This window comes from Asterias amurensis, chromosome 4, assembly GCF_032118995.1.
Source record: "Asterias amurensis chromosome 4, ASM3211899v1".
Classification (NCBI taxonomy): Eukaryota; Metazoa; Echinodermata; class Asteroidea; order Forcipulatida; family Asteriidae; genus Asterias; species Asterias amurensis.
In genome coordinates, this window is record NC_092651.1 from 4,280,289 (window position 1) to 4,294,870 (window position 14,582).

At 41.2% G+C, this 14,582-nt stretch overlaps 1 protein-coding gene across 8 annotated transcripts in view; it reads right to left on the reverse strand.

The window, feature by feature from the left end:
* Positions 1-14,582, reverse strand: part of LOC139935833 (uncharacterized) — a 107,887-nt gene that overhangs the window by 54,970 nt on the left and 38,335 nt on the right. The gene's annotated exons all lie outside the window — the stretch shown is intronic.

Consider the following 14,582-nt stretch of genomic DNA (forward strand, 5'->3'; position numbering starts at 1 on the left):
TTAAGTTAGGAAGAGTTTTGTGAAATCGACGGCAGGGCAACTAGTGCAACTAATGTCAAAGATACGACTATTGATTGCTTAGTCGAGTCGCGACTACGGTTATTCAACTACTCGGTTAATCGTGCCACCATGGCTACTACAAAAATAGTTGCAACTTTTTTCAGAAGAGGAGTATTTTGAGAGCCCACTTTGCATTTTTTTAGGAGACAGAATTGATGCGGATATTTTTAGGGGGATGTCAGAGCAACAGACACTGAGTCATGCAAGAAGAGATAAAGGTCGGGTTTTCAAAATTCAATCAGGATTTTTTTTATAGTTTTTATGATGGTGCATTTATCTTGGACGCATTTAAGAAAAAGACATGACTTGACAAATTGGAAGGGCCGGTGTGCCTGGGGCGACAATTAACAATCAAACAAAGACTGTGTTCATTTTCTGAGAGCACGTAAAACCGCGACGAACTTATACATGTACTTGACTACTACATTGTAGGTAAATTGATTCAAGTTCATCTGGAGAGGCCTGGGAACTCATCAAGATATTAACAAGCAACTGTTGACATGTGTCAGTTAGGGGGTAATTGAACAATTTGGTGTTAAATTTTACCCACAAATCATATTTACCCAATGTTTGGCTGAGATTGTTTTTGTTGTTGTTTTTTCCCCCAAATATCACAATTAATAATCATAAAACATACAAGAAAAAGGAACAAAGGGTGATAAGAGGAGGGCACCAGGAAAAAGCCTAGGCTTATACAGCGCCTGGATCCTTGATAATATAAATTAATTGGTTTTAGTTTATAACAATAACAATGTTGATTGATGAAATGAAAGTACAGTGAAAGGTATAATGCATACAGCAAAAATAGCACAAAACAATGTTTGTAATTAAACTGTTTTTAACAATTTGTTTGCTCTGCAGCTATAAATACATATTAAGAGTTGATTAAAAAAAAAAAAAAACTAACATATTTAGGAAATTCATGGTACGCATGTAGTTACAGGTGGTGTCATTTTAGACGATACTGGATATAAGTAGGTTTTTCAAGTATTTTTTTTCAAGCTGTGCACAGTTCTAAATGAAGGAATTTGGGTGAGCTGATTCCAGAGTAGGGGGCCTTGAGGGGAGGGTGGGGAAGATTGGGGGAGATGGATAAAGTGTTTACACTGCATTGTATGGCAGTGAACTATCTCTGCACCCCAGTGCATATTGTCATCATAATGGGACAATACTGTGTATGGTGTAAGAAAAAATCAAGGTGACTCTAGTCTTTGTAAACTAATGAAGCGCAAAAGGTAAAATATAATAATATTGAAGTCTTATATAGCGCACTTATCTACCAAACCGGGAACTCAAGGAGTTTATACAAACTTTCAGAAAGATAGGTTATGCAGTGACAAACTCTGAGACCCAACTATTTAGCACCTTGTAAGGGTTTACAAGGTGCTACAGCCCATACAGCAGCCACAGCCAGGAACACCGGGGCGAACCCCTTCTTTTTTCGATAAGTACACTGGGTTCTTTTACCTGCGTTACACAACACATACCAACGGCTTTACGTCCCGTCCGAAGGACGAAGCAATGGTTAAGTGTCTTGCTTAAGGACACAAGTGTCACGACTGGGGATTCAAACCCATTCGTAGAATCTAATTGTACAAAAGCCCAGAGGGCCATGGAGCTAATTTACAACCAAACAGAGACTGTGTTCATTTCTTGGAGCACGTAAAACCGCAAGGAACTTGGATACTTTATTGTAGATGAGTAACTTAATCCAAACTCAGCTGCAGAGGCCTAGCAACTCATGAAGTTATTAACTAGCAACCACCAACATGTGTCCCTTGTTTTTACCTACGAGCCCCTTGAGGTGTCCCAACTCAACTTAATGGCCGCATCTGAGTGAGCATAGTTTCACACAGGAGCATCCAGATGCAACTGAGGGGTGTCTGTATAGATGTGTCCCCACTGGACATTTTCTTCCGCTGCCACGCGGAAAGTTACCCTGTCTGACTACCCTGTAATTCTACCATGTGTTCCCACCTGGACTTATAATAATTCGCGGCGCTTGCATAGCATTTTACAGCGTGGCCGCGGTAGGTTTACAGTGCAGAGCTGTTCCCATTGGACTTTTTAGTGGCGCAGTTAAGTTACTGTGGGTGCGTGGAAATCGTATGCGACCTATTTTACATCCCCATTGGAAATAATGTTGTCATTCTACAGAAAAATCGCTGTATTGTGGACATGGATTTCGGCACTGTCTGAAATGAGCATTCTTGGTTGTGGCTGTGGATAATGGCTTATGGCTGCAGCACAAATGCAAAGTAATTGACAGCAGTCATCTAGCCAAAGACATTGCCATTGTTTTGAACATAGCCAAATGGTCCCAGAGCAAACTCCCATTGATTTGTATGATCATCATGATGCAACATCTCAGGCCTGGAATTTCATCCTTGAGAGGGCAAGGCCAGTTCCATTTTGCAAAGGGCACTTCCATTGGAAGGTCTATATACATGTATATGAGAAACTTGTAAAAGGGCACCAAGACCAAGACCAAGACCAGGGGCAGCAGAAGCCATTGCCTACGTGGCCTCCGTGTATTGCAAGGCCTAAAATCTACTACTTGATTTACAGTCACTGCAACTAGCATACGTAAATCAGCTATTGACTTTGTTTCGATTCGAGAAGGGAAACAGTGACAAAGCCAGTGACTGATCACCAGCTCATCTGTTTTCTGTCCACATGTATTATGCGTAATTAAGTGAGAGTTCTCTAGGGGGTGGACTTCAGACCCTAGCGGCTAAGCAGGTGTGGCTTAAAGTAGCAAGAGCGTTCTACTTCACACCAATACTGGCAAACGTCGTTTTGCCCCCTACCCTCATTTCAGCATCATGACAAATTTGATGCCTTTGACGCATCTGAAACATAGACCAATGTATTTTCGGTTAAGTTTTACAAGGTGATGTGGCTCAATATGCAGCCAATCAAACCAGCAACACTGGGGAGAACCCCTTCTATTTTCGATAAGTGCACTGGGTTCTTTTACATGCTGTACAAAACACACGGGACCAACAGCTTTATGTCCCATCCGAAGGACGAAGCATTGTGGCTAAGTGTCTTGCTGAAGGACACAGGTGTCATGATGCAGGGACTCAAACCCACACTCTGCTGATCAGAAACACCAGAGCTTTAGTCTGGTGCTCTTAACCACTAGGCCATGACACACCACAATTTCACCATAATGAACACTCGCCCTGCCTTTGACGAGTCTGAAACTAAGACCAATATACTTTATGTATCTCAAGTACAGCTATGCATAACATCAAAGGTGTAATACACCAATCCCCATTCATAGTGCCAAATAACAATAATGGCTTCTTATATTTGTAGCGCGCATATCCGTCACTCAGTGACACTAAAGGCACTTCATTTTACTGCAAGGTATGAGGGACTACGTTTCAAATATGAGACCTACTCCTTTGACATAGCATCACGCTAAGATTTACACGTTTCTGTGGTGCAATATGCTGCCAATCAAACCAGGAACACCAGGACGAACCCTTTCTCTTTCTCGATAAGTGCACTGCGTTCTTTTATGTGCGATACACAACACACGAGACAAACGGCTTTACGTCCCATCCAAAGGTATTCCAAGTTGGTTTTCACAATAATATAAGTTTTCTCAAACCAATAGCTTCCCTTTAAAACCGGTTTTCGTTAACTTCATGTGATGCCGAGGTGTTAATTTCCAGGCCTTGCCATGTTTTTTAAAACCCTTCTTAAAATAAAAATTTAAAAAACCAGGAGAGGAAGAAAAGAGAAGGTCTGGTACAAAACAGGGTCTCATCAGGTCTCTTGGGGGACCCCATGAAAACACTTGAGTTCCTGCAGAAGCCTGCGTCATTTTGCCCAGGAGGGGGGCTGTATGTGGTGTGAAGTTACACAGACTCGGGGTCTTACAATGTATGAGGTCTCTACGCTGTTTCATGTCGCCATTTCAAAAGGTTTATTTCCTAAATCTCTCAAGCAGTTGGATTTACTATCTCATTACAGATGTTTTAAAAGACACTGCTCTAGAAATGCAAAGGTCATGGGTTTGAATCCCACCGAGTGATATGCTTGTGATTTTTTTTCACAAAACTCATAAAAGTACACAGTGCTAACACACATGGGTGGAAGGATAAAACCAAATTTTTCATTATTTATCCCCAATGCAAGATCAACGTATACTGAAGATATTTAAACTGTTGGTTTGCATTCGTTATTCTTACTGTTTGGCTTTAACCTAAATGTCAACAACCTCAAATCAACACTAAACGGAAGTGTCATAAAACAATAGTAGTATACAATTGATACTATTGTACAGAAAAGTTATAAAAAATTGTAATATTTGTTAAATAATACTTTTTGTACCTAAAACAGTGCCTAGTGAAATAGAGACAAATAAAACTGACCGAAAAAATGCTCAGTTAAGGGAGAATTGAACAATTTGGAGTTTAACTTTACCCACAAACGATATGTACATGTACCCAAATTGGCCGAGATGGACGAAGTGATTACACTGTAGTGTTACGCAGTGTACCATCTCTGCACCTTAGTGCAGTTTGTCAGGTTGAGATGGATCAAGGGATTACACTGTAGTGTTACGCAGTGTACCATCACTACACCCTAGTGCAGTTTGTCATCATAATAAGACAGTGCTGTCTGTATATGTGTAAAAACAAATCAAAAGATGACTCTAGTCTTAGGAAACTACATGTAATGAAGCGCAAGAGGTGAAGTCATTCGCAGAATCTAATTGTACAAAAGCCGGGAGCGCCAAGGAGCTGCTCTCTACTTCTTGATTGATTACAATGGTGAACAGACGAGACCACCTTACAAGCAAACCTCCTTGCCTAATTACCAAGGTTTGGCACAAGTGGAAATGAATCACTTTTGACGAAAACAAATTTCAGCTGGGGAGATGCGTTTTGGATTACATGTACCTGGCCTGAGAAACAAGGGGGAAAAATGGAGCTTGGATTCTGGAGTCCTGCTTAAGAAAGCCATAAAAATAGTACTTGGAAAAATGGGTCTTTGTTTTACAACGCCACAGTCCGAATTTTTACCAACCAAGGTTGGAAAGCTGTGGGAAGCCATCAAAAACATATGGCCATAGTTTGTAACAAAGTATCATAAATATTCAAAAATGGTGTTGAATGTATTCTTTTTCTAAATTGGTTTGCAGACATTTTGAATTTGGTCACATTATCTGGGGTGCATTTTGGCGGTCGTAACCAACAACTGTTTCAATTGAATTGTCCATTGGCTAACCACTGGCCAATGACCAAAACAGTTATTGGACCCCTAACAGATTGAACATTCAGTCGACCATGCCAACCAGTGACGCTTGTTTATCAACAATACTTACAAGTAGGTCTATACCAGGATAATTAATCTGTAAAAGTTTGAGAAAATTTACAGGCCTGGAACTTGCACGATATTCCCTCCTCTGCACTAACTAATCTTCGACTGATATTTTAATGTCCAGCGATTCCATCTCATTTCAATATGAAAGGTCTGCCCTATACAGGCCTTCTATTTAACGGAGGCAATGAAGGCGTGTTCCTCATAGGGTGCCCTTTACCAAAGAGAAAATGACTTGGTGCCCTTGCCCTTTCAAAAACGAAGCATACAGGCTTGCATTTGACTTCATCCGCACCAATGGCTATTGCATCCAAGCCAAACGTTAGACTCCATGTTAGCTTTCCCAAACCCTATGAATCTGCATAATCCTCCTTGTTCCAACAAGCCTTCAGGCAGGATCAATCGTCCCAGAAACACAACTCATGGTCAGCGTCTGGGAATACACCAAGACACCAATGCGCATCATATTTCCACCCCAATCAGCGTGGTCATATTTCCCCCCTCCTAGCCCCAGGGGTTCTGAGGGGTCCATCGCACCCCTCATGCCCCCACCACCTCCACCCTGGATGCTGCCCTGATAACCACAAGCTGTCTTTGTGCCCAGAGCCAGAGGGGGTAAAGCAGGGATGTAGAGTGACACCCCACGGGAGGGCCGATCCACTGGCATGAATTATGATGATGGGTAGTGACTGAGAGCTTGCATTTGGGAGGGTACGCTTGTGGGAATACAATGGGAAAAATTATAAAAAATATGATACAGTCGAGGGACACATGACAATGTGCATCTGGAACACATGTCAGGATTAATTACTTTCATCTTATCTAAGACAATCATCTTGAAGATGTCAAAGAAAACTGGACTGAAGACGTCAAACTATCCAGTCTGTAGATTCAAAGTCTTGTTGGATAAGAATTGCCCATTATGCTGAACATGTGTGTCTGTTCCTGTTTTCCGAGACTGAAACTTTCTGGTGAACTTTCTACACAAACCCATAACAAAAGGCATTCCATTAAAGACACAACCGTCAATTTCACCAAACTCTTCATAACTTAGGATTAACCTTAGGACTTACTGACATGTTAAGTTCCGTAACCATAGGCATTAGGACGCATTGAACCAATCCTAAGTTAGGACGAGTTACTCGAGAAATCAGCCCTTGGACGATATTGGTAACTACTCAAAATAAATATTAGCATAAAAACTTAATTGGTAACGAGCAATGGAGAGCTGTTAATAGTATAAAACATAGTGAGAAACGGCTCCCTCCCTGAAGTAACAAAGTTTTTGAGAGAAAGAGGTAATTTCTCAGTCAATTATTTTTTTAAATGATAAAAGACTTCAGGCCTGAAGCCTTGCTTTAGGCATCTGAAAGCAAACACATTTGTACAACAAGGGTGTTTTTTCTTTCATTATTCTCTTGCAACTTCGATGACCAATTGAGTCCAACTTTTCACAGATTGTTATTTTATGTTCATGTAGGAATACATAAAGTGAGAATACTGGTCTTTGACAATCACTAAAGGTGTCCAGTGCTTTTAAACACTAGTCACACAAAATTCCTTCATAAGAAACAGGATGACAATAAATCAAACACCAAAAGTCCACACATGAAATAGTCGTACGATTGAGGCAATGGGGGTACCCACACTTGTTGATCAACCCCCCCCCCCCTTCCCCACTTGTGGCTGATTAAGAATATTAGCGACCAACGAACAATAAAACTGACTGGCGCCCCTTCAGCCGGCGCATAATGTTACCCCCACGCATGCAATGTTTCTCACAAGAGTAAAAACATGTTCGTCACATGAGATATGACAGCTTGACTCTTTGACCTCTGGTACGTCGCAGATGTCGCTGAGAAAGTTTTTCCAAAACAACATTTTGGATGAGCTCAGCGGACATCTCTTGCTTTATATTGGCGGTTTTCTTGTTCGAGGGTGCCAGTTAAATGCTGTGTAGCCAGGGATCACACCCACGCTTACGATACAACCTGGAAAGCGACACCCAGGGGATCACCTTAAGGGGATGCAACTCTCACAGATTCGTTATTTTATGCATATATGTTAAAGGGACAGGACACTATTGTTAATTACTCAAAATAATTGTTAGCATAAAAACTTACTTGGAAACAAGCAATAGAGAGCTGTTGATAGTATAAACCATTGTGAGAAATGGCTCCCCCTGGAGTACCAGAGTTTTCAAGAGAGAAGTTTTTTTCCTTGAATTTGATTTCGAGACCTCAGAATTAAATTTTGAGGTCCTGAAATCAAGCACCTGAAAGCACACAACTTCATGTGACAAGGGTTTATTTTTTTTCTTCCATTAACATCTTGCAACTTCGTCAGCCAATTGAGTTCAAATTTTCACAGGTTTGTTATGTTATGCATATGTTGGGATACACCAAGTGAGAAGAATGGTCTTTGACAATATTACCAAAGGTGTCCAGCCGTCAGTTTCACCAAACTCTTCCTAACTTAGGATTAATCTTAGGACTTAGGATGAGTTAAGTTTGTGAGGACGAGTTACTCGTCGTCACTCGAGATAGGATTAAAGGAACACGTTGCCTTGGATCAGACGAGTTGGTCTATAAAAAGCGGTTGTAACAGTTTGTTATAAAATGCGTATGGTTGGAAAGATGTTTTAAAAGTAGAATACAATGATCCACACAAATATGCCTCGAAATAGCGTGGTTTTCCTTTGGCTTTGCGAACTAACACAGTCTGCCATTTATGGGAGTCAAAAATTTGACTCCCACAAAAGGCCCACCGTGTTAGTCGACGAGGTAAAAGGAAACCGTGCAATTTCGAGGCATGTTTGTGTGGATCATTGTATTCTACTTTTAAACCTCTTTCCAGCCGTATGCATTTTAAAACAATCGATTAAAAATGCTTTTAAAAGACCAACTCGACCGATCAAAGGCAACGTCTCCCTTTAATCCCAGCATTGCATGAAAATCGGCTGGTGCGCCTTTAAGAAATGTCCCTCTCTCTCTTTTTTTATTTTTAATTTGACACCTGTTTTTCAACACAGCTGAATCTCCCAATCAGATGGAAGGGTGCTGTACAAACAGATCGAGATTTATGACACAAAAACGACAACAAGTTTCCGACTATGATGTATTGGAAGTTATTCCAAAACACCAGATTACCAACACGCTGTGCAGAATAATCCCATGTTTCGCAGGGGTAACAAGAGAGTAATTTACGTTCAATTACAAGCTAGATTACTAAAGGATTTTAGAAAGGATAGTGACTCAAACTTTGGCGTCACCGTGCTACTCTGCTAACCCAAACCTAGCCCTGAGTCGCAATGGAACCAGTTTACTCTAATCAAAATCACTTTAAGTCGAGTGCTGGTGCTGCCAGCGTTCAGCAGACGCAGTTGCATGTGAGGGTTAGTGGGCCTGCAGGCTGTCAAACTACGCTGAGTGGGTGCCCATGATCGAGCTCGGCCCCCCTACGACTACCTCCCCCCCCCCCCCCACCACCTCCCTCCCCCAAGCCAGGAACCGTTTAGCAAATACAGAGTTTCCTCGGCAACAGGGTAGCTTATCCTCAAGATTGCCGCGGATTATGGTGGCATTTCTTGTGTCGCTAAATGAGCTGCTACCGTGCATCAAGTTCAAGGGCTGGGAGATTACAGCAACGCGGTTATTCACTTCCCGTGCTCCTTTAGTTACTTCTTATTCCCATTTACCAGAGTTCTTGTTCCTGCTAAGCAGAGTTCTTATTCCCACTAAGCAGAGTTCTTGTTCCTGCTAAGCATAGTTCTTATTCCCGCTAAGCAGGGTTCATCAATAACGATTCCCCAAGATCTACTGAACTAATTCCTCTTATCATATCGGTCTGTGATTTTGGGATTACTACAGCTAACAAAGTTCATGAGGAATTCCTCGTTAACTAATAACATTTATTGGTGATTATCCAACTTTATTTCAACAACTAAAAAAAGCTTCACTGAGCCTCAAAGTAACCCACCCACACCATCCACAGCAATTGTTGTGGCAGGCTTGGAACTTTATCTCTAAAAGGGCAAGGCCATTTTCATTTTGCAAAGTGCAGTGCCATTGGAAAAACTTAAAGTATCTAGTATGATCTAGGACTTAGTCCTAATTTCGGACTATCTTTGTGAAATTGACCCCTGGAAATTTAAGAGTGGAGTTACCAGAGAAGATTCACAGTCAAAAACCAGACGACAAACAAGTATTCCACTTTGCCCTCTAATGAGCCCAATCACAGACAGGGAAATATCAACTTACTCTGCGGTTCGATCCAGTGTCCAAACATAAAAAAATTAAGGCGGGGCTTAGGAGCTACTCGTCCTAACTTAGGACTAGCCTTAAGTTTTCAGTAACTCCTACAGACTCCTAGGACTATTCCTACATGTAAGTTCGGACTACCTTTGTGAAATTGATCCCCTGTACATTTAAGAGTGGAGTTACCAGACGATTTGAGTAACCTAACTTAGGACTGTAGGACTAGCCTTATATTTTTAATAACTCCTAAAGAGTCCTAGGACTAGTCCTATATTCGGACTATCTTTGTGAAATCGACCCCTATACGTGTGGAGTTACCAGCAGAAGATTCAAGTTAGGACAAGTTTCTCGTCTTAACTTAGGCCTAGCCTCGACCTACATGCACATGTAAGTTCGGACTATCTTTGTGAAATCGACCCCTGTACATTTAAGAGTGGAGTTACCAAAAGAAGATTTGAGTCAAGATGAATTTACTAGCTTTAAGTTTTTAATAACTCCTAAAGTCCTAAGTCCTAGGACCTAGGACCATTCCTAAGTTCGGACTATCTTTTTACGATCGACCCTTGTACATTTAAGAGTGGAATTACAAGAGAAGATTCACAGCCAAAAAAACAGACGGCAAACAAGTATTGCACTTTGCCACACTAATAAGCCTTGTCACAGACAGGGAAATATCAACTTTCTTTGCGGTTCGATCCGGAGTCCAAACAAAAAATAATAAAGGCGGGGCTTCTGTTCCATCGAATTCCCCCGGATTTTCGAATTAAACAAATGTAATCATGCAATCTCGGCTCCTTCCATAACAACATACAAGTATGAAACCTCTAAAGTTGTTTTTCTTTTTCTATTATTAGATGTTATTTTTCATGGGCATAGAGTATTGGAACCACTGGAAAAACATCTAATTAGCAATGGCAAATCCCATGTTGCCCCTGAGCGTACCAATTATGTGTTTACCCGTCCCCAAGCGTCGCACCAGACAAGGCTTTCTTAACTGTAGCCTGAACATCTGACGTCACAATTCGAGGCTCGTGAGTAACGACAGAGAGTGGCCTCTAAGCCTACGTCAATCCCTGTCCATTTGCACCTTTCACCTAGATTCATGCAGACGACCACAAGTGCAGCTGCCAAACGCACCTCTGACCAATCAAAACACAGATATAGAAAGCGTACGTCAACGCACATTTATCCAATGAAATTATTGTATCCAATGAAATCACTGGTTCTGAAACGCAAGTACATGTCTTTATCTTTGCGGATAAAGACAGGGGCCCAGTCGAGTCTATCTTCACTTCAGTTTGAACCCACAGCCCTCTGCGTCTCACTGGCGCTCATTTGTCGCTCCTCAAACTACATGTTACATGTCAGAGGGATAAATGACCATTAGCAATGGAGGAAGTGGCAGGGCCGTGTGTTGATCATCGCTTGTTTCCTCCAATTAGGGAGGCCCTCTGTCTGCCTGAACTAGGCCTTCTGTTGTGGCCTGGGTGCCCTTTTAGAAAAAACAAATAGTCACAAAGGGTTTGGTGGAGTCTGGAGTACACGTGCACTAAGACAAATGGGATTCCCATAACAAACATCTGACGATGAAACTGATTTCCAATTAAGGGGACTCAAACCCACGCTCTGCTGATCAGGAACACCAGAGCTCGAGTCCGGTGCTCTTAACCGCTAGGCCACGTCATGCCACAATACCAATCACTTCAAAGGCGTCAAGAAGAACTTGAATGAAGTAGAAAAGAAACTGTTCCTTTCAGGTACTGAAACTTGCTTAAAATGTTTAAAGTAATAAGTAAATTAGTAAATTGTAAAAAAATCAATTTGACAAAGGTCACTTTGTTGGACCAGCAACAAATTTACGGTACACTCAAAATTCATCAGGCTCTCTGCTATAAAAGTCTACCTCAAAATATAAATTTCATTCAAATTTAAAAATATGGTAGGTTTTCCTACAGTACCAAAAGTACTTGGTGTAGCATGAATATACTCTTTTTCCCATTGGCAACTAGGGTCATATATACAAGCCCTATAAATGGGTTTCTAGATGGCCCTCCGCTCAATATGTATTATTTTCTTCAAAGCCAATGTTTTGTTTACATGAGTGGAAATGAATATAACAAACAAACACTAGCTAATCACATTTTGGCAGCACTGATTTGTTGATCTTGAAGCTGAAGTCTTTTCTTGATTGGCTATCTGTGTGACATATCAAATCAGGACATGCAGGTTCCCAGCCATGGCTCAGACATGCGTGCATGCTGCAATGTATGCATGTGTACACTGTAGTTTGTACACTGTACATTGTTCTTTCAAATGACACAGCTATCACTGGCAACCATTATTATAAGTTATCACACAAGCGCGAGTGGAATACAGAAAAATATAGCACGTATGCGTCCCATATCCAACGAGGCCAAAGGCCGAGTTGGATATGGGATGCAGACGCACACCAAGATGCACACCAAGTTTAGAATGTAATTTTTGCACTGTCCGTATATGGAGCGTGACGCATTGACACTCAAAATACGCACTGTGTAATATAAATAGAGGAAGTAGTATATGTTTTTATCCCCCTAGTAGTTCGAGCATCTGATTGGTGGATTAGCGCGCTCTGGAAGATAATTATACATACCATCGGTGGTAGTTTAGTCCCTCAAAACACAATAAATAAGATTTGTAAAAAAAAAAAATTATGAGAGATGGCCTATCACCACAGGGACAGGGACAGCCCCTTCAAGGTGAGGGCTACACATTAGCTGATTTGGGCTACTGACCAAAATCAACTGCCACAAGGAGCTTGTTGCCACTCTACTACTGGGGCTGAAACAGGATTACCCCCTTCACCAACCAGGTAGTCGTGACTATTGTTGTAGTTGTCACGGCGGCACGATTAACCAAGTAAAATGGTAGTCGCGACTTGACTAAGCAATCAATAGTCGAGACTTTGACACTAGTCGCCCAGGCTTCTTGCACGTACAGGTGTAGACTGTAGTTGCCCAGAAACGAACAATACACAAACACGAACAGACCCAGTCATAAACCAGACCCCTGGACTTCTCCGCAGCAAACAGCTTTGTCTTCGTCAACCAACAACTTAAAAATAGAGGGGGCCCTACAAATGAATATTGATTCATTTGTGAGGCAGGTTTCAATCAAACACACCACTCCTGTGAAGGGCGCGGAAGGAAAGTCAGAAAAAGTTTGTCGAACGATGTAATGAGTTGCACACGGTTTTTGCCTGAACGAGGGGGTGGTGAGTTAATACATTGATGTACAACAGGTTCTATGTGGCAGCCAAGGGAAGCACAAACTGATTGGGATATAATTCACGCATGTACATGTGGGTCAATGGAGGTGAAAGTCTGCTTTACACTATTAGTAATTAAGCAAATTAGTGGTTTTTGGAGGGCAATTATCGTCCAGAAACTTCGGTGAATGATAGAGAGTGATGTGCTGTAATAAACATCCTGAGAGGTTTATTTAAAGGGAAGGTACACATTTGGTAATTGTCAAAGACCAGTCTTCACGCTTGGTGTATCCCATCATAACCATAAAAAACCAAGAAAATTTTGGCTCAACTGGTCATCAAAGTTGCTAGTAAATGATGAAAGAAAAAACACCCTTGTTGGACGAATTTGTGTGCTTTCAGATACGAATAAAACACTTAACTAGCTAGAAGTGTTTTATTATTTTAGTGAGAAATTACTTCTATCTTGAAAACTACGTTACTTCAGAGGGAGTTGTTTCTCACAATGTTTTATACTATCAACAGCTCTCCAATGCTCTTTACCAAATCAGTTTTTAAGATAATATTTGTTTTTAGTAATTATCAAACGTGTACCTTCCCTTTAAGCAGACTGGCCGACTTATTCAAGATAACCTGGGGAGGTATTTGGTGGCGTGTTGTGGCCTAGCGGTTAAGAACACAGGACTTGAACTCTGTTGTTTCTGATCAGCAGAGAGTGGGTTCGAGTCCCAGTCATGAACACCCCCGACCAATCTGTCTAATCTTTACGTGTACCACCAAATACATCAACTAGCCTTTTATCAAAGAATTATTCTTATCACCACTCATGCCTAAAAGATAAAGGCAGGTTCTGAAGGTTGGACAACAAGAACCAAGAAAGCAAGAACACAAAAGTTATTAAAACAACTTTAGAAAAAAAAATAGTATAAAGTGCTTACACATATTTGTGTAAGGGTAAAACCAAAATTGATATTCGTTATCCTCTATGCAAATTTAACATCTATTAGAACAACTTTCTAAACTATGAACTGCAAAACTAAATCTTTACAAAGAAAAGGCATACGGTTGTCAGACGCTTTTGAGGTTGCGCGGCACCATGTCTTCATTCCCCATCACTGAGCTGCCAGAGACCTCTTTATCCACGCATACTTGATTCTCCCTGACGCATTCTAATCCCTGGTATGCCAAAAACAATGCCCGCCACAGTCTGACCCAAAACCTACAGACAGCCGTTAACGATGCCATCAAAACAATTGTTTCCTCCGAGTGGTTCAGCGTGTCAAAGACAATGAGTGCCCACTGCCGGGGATTGTGACCGGGGAATGTGCATCGAATAAAGAAAACAGCGGGCGATATCCTTTTCAAATTAACAATTTCCTGAAGTCCTAAATAGGATCACCTTTTCTTTCTGATGTGGCAACTTAGTGTTTCTCAACATTGTTCCACAAGCATGTGACATGATCCATTTAGAGAGAAACACTTGAACTGGAAAGTGGTTAGAAGTTCAAAAACACCCACATCAAATCGGGTCAAATTCTTGAACTCAGTTGAACTTCGCTTATCTATATTTCGACTTACATCATCAACTTCAGGGTGACTCTCTCACAGTTTGAACAAAAATTCTGGAAAATGTATGGCTATACTTAAATCCTTAGACAGTGGACAAGGCAGAATTTAAA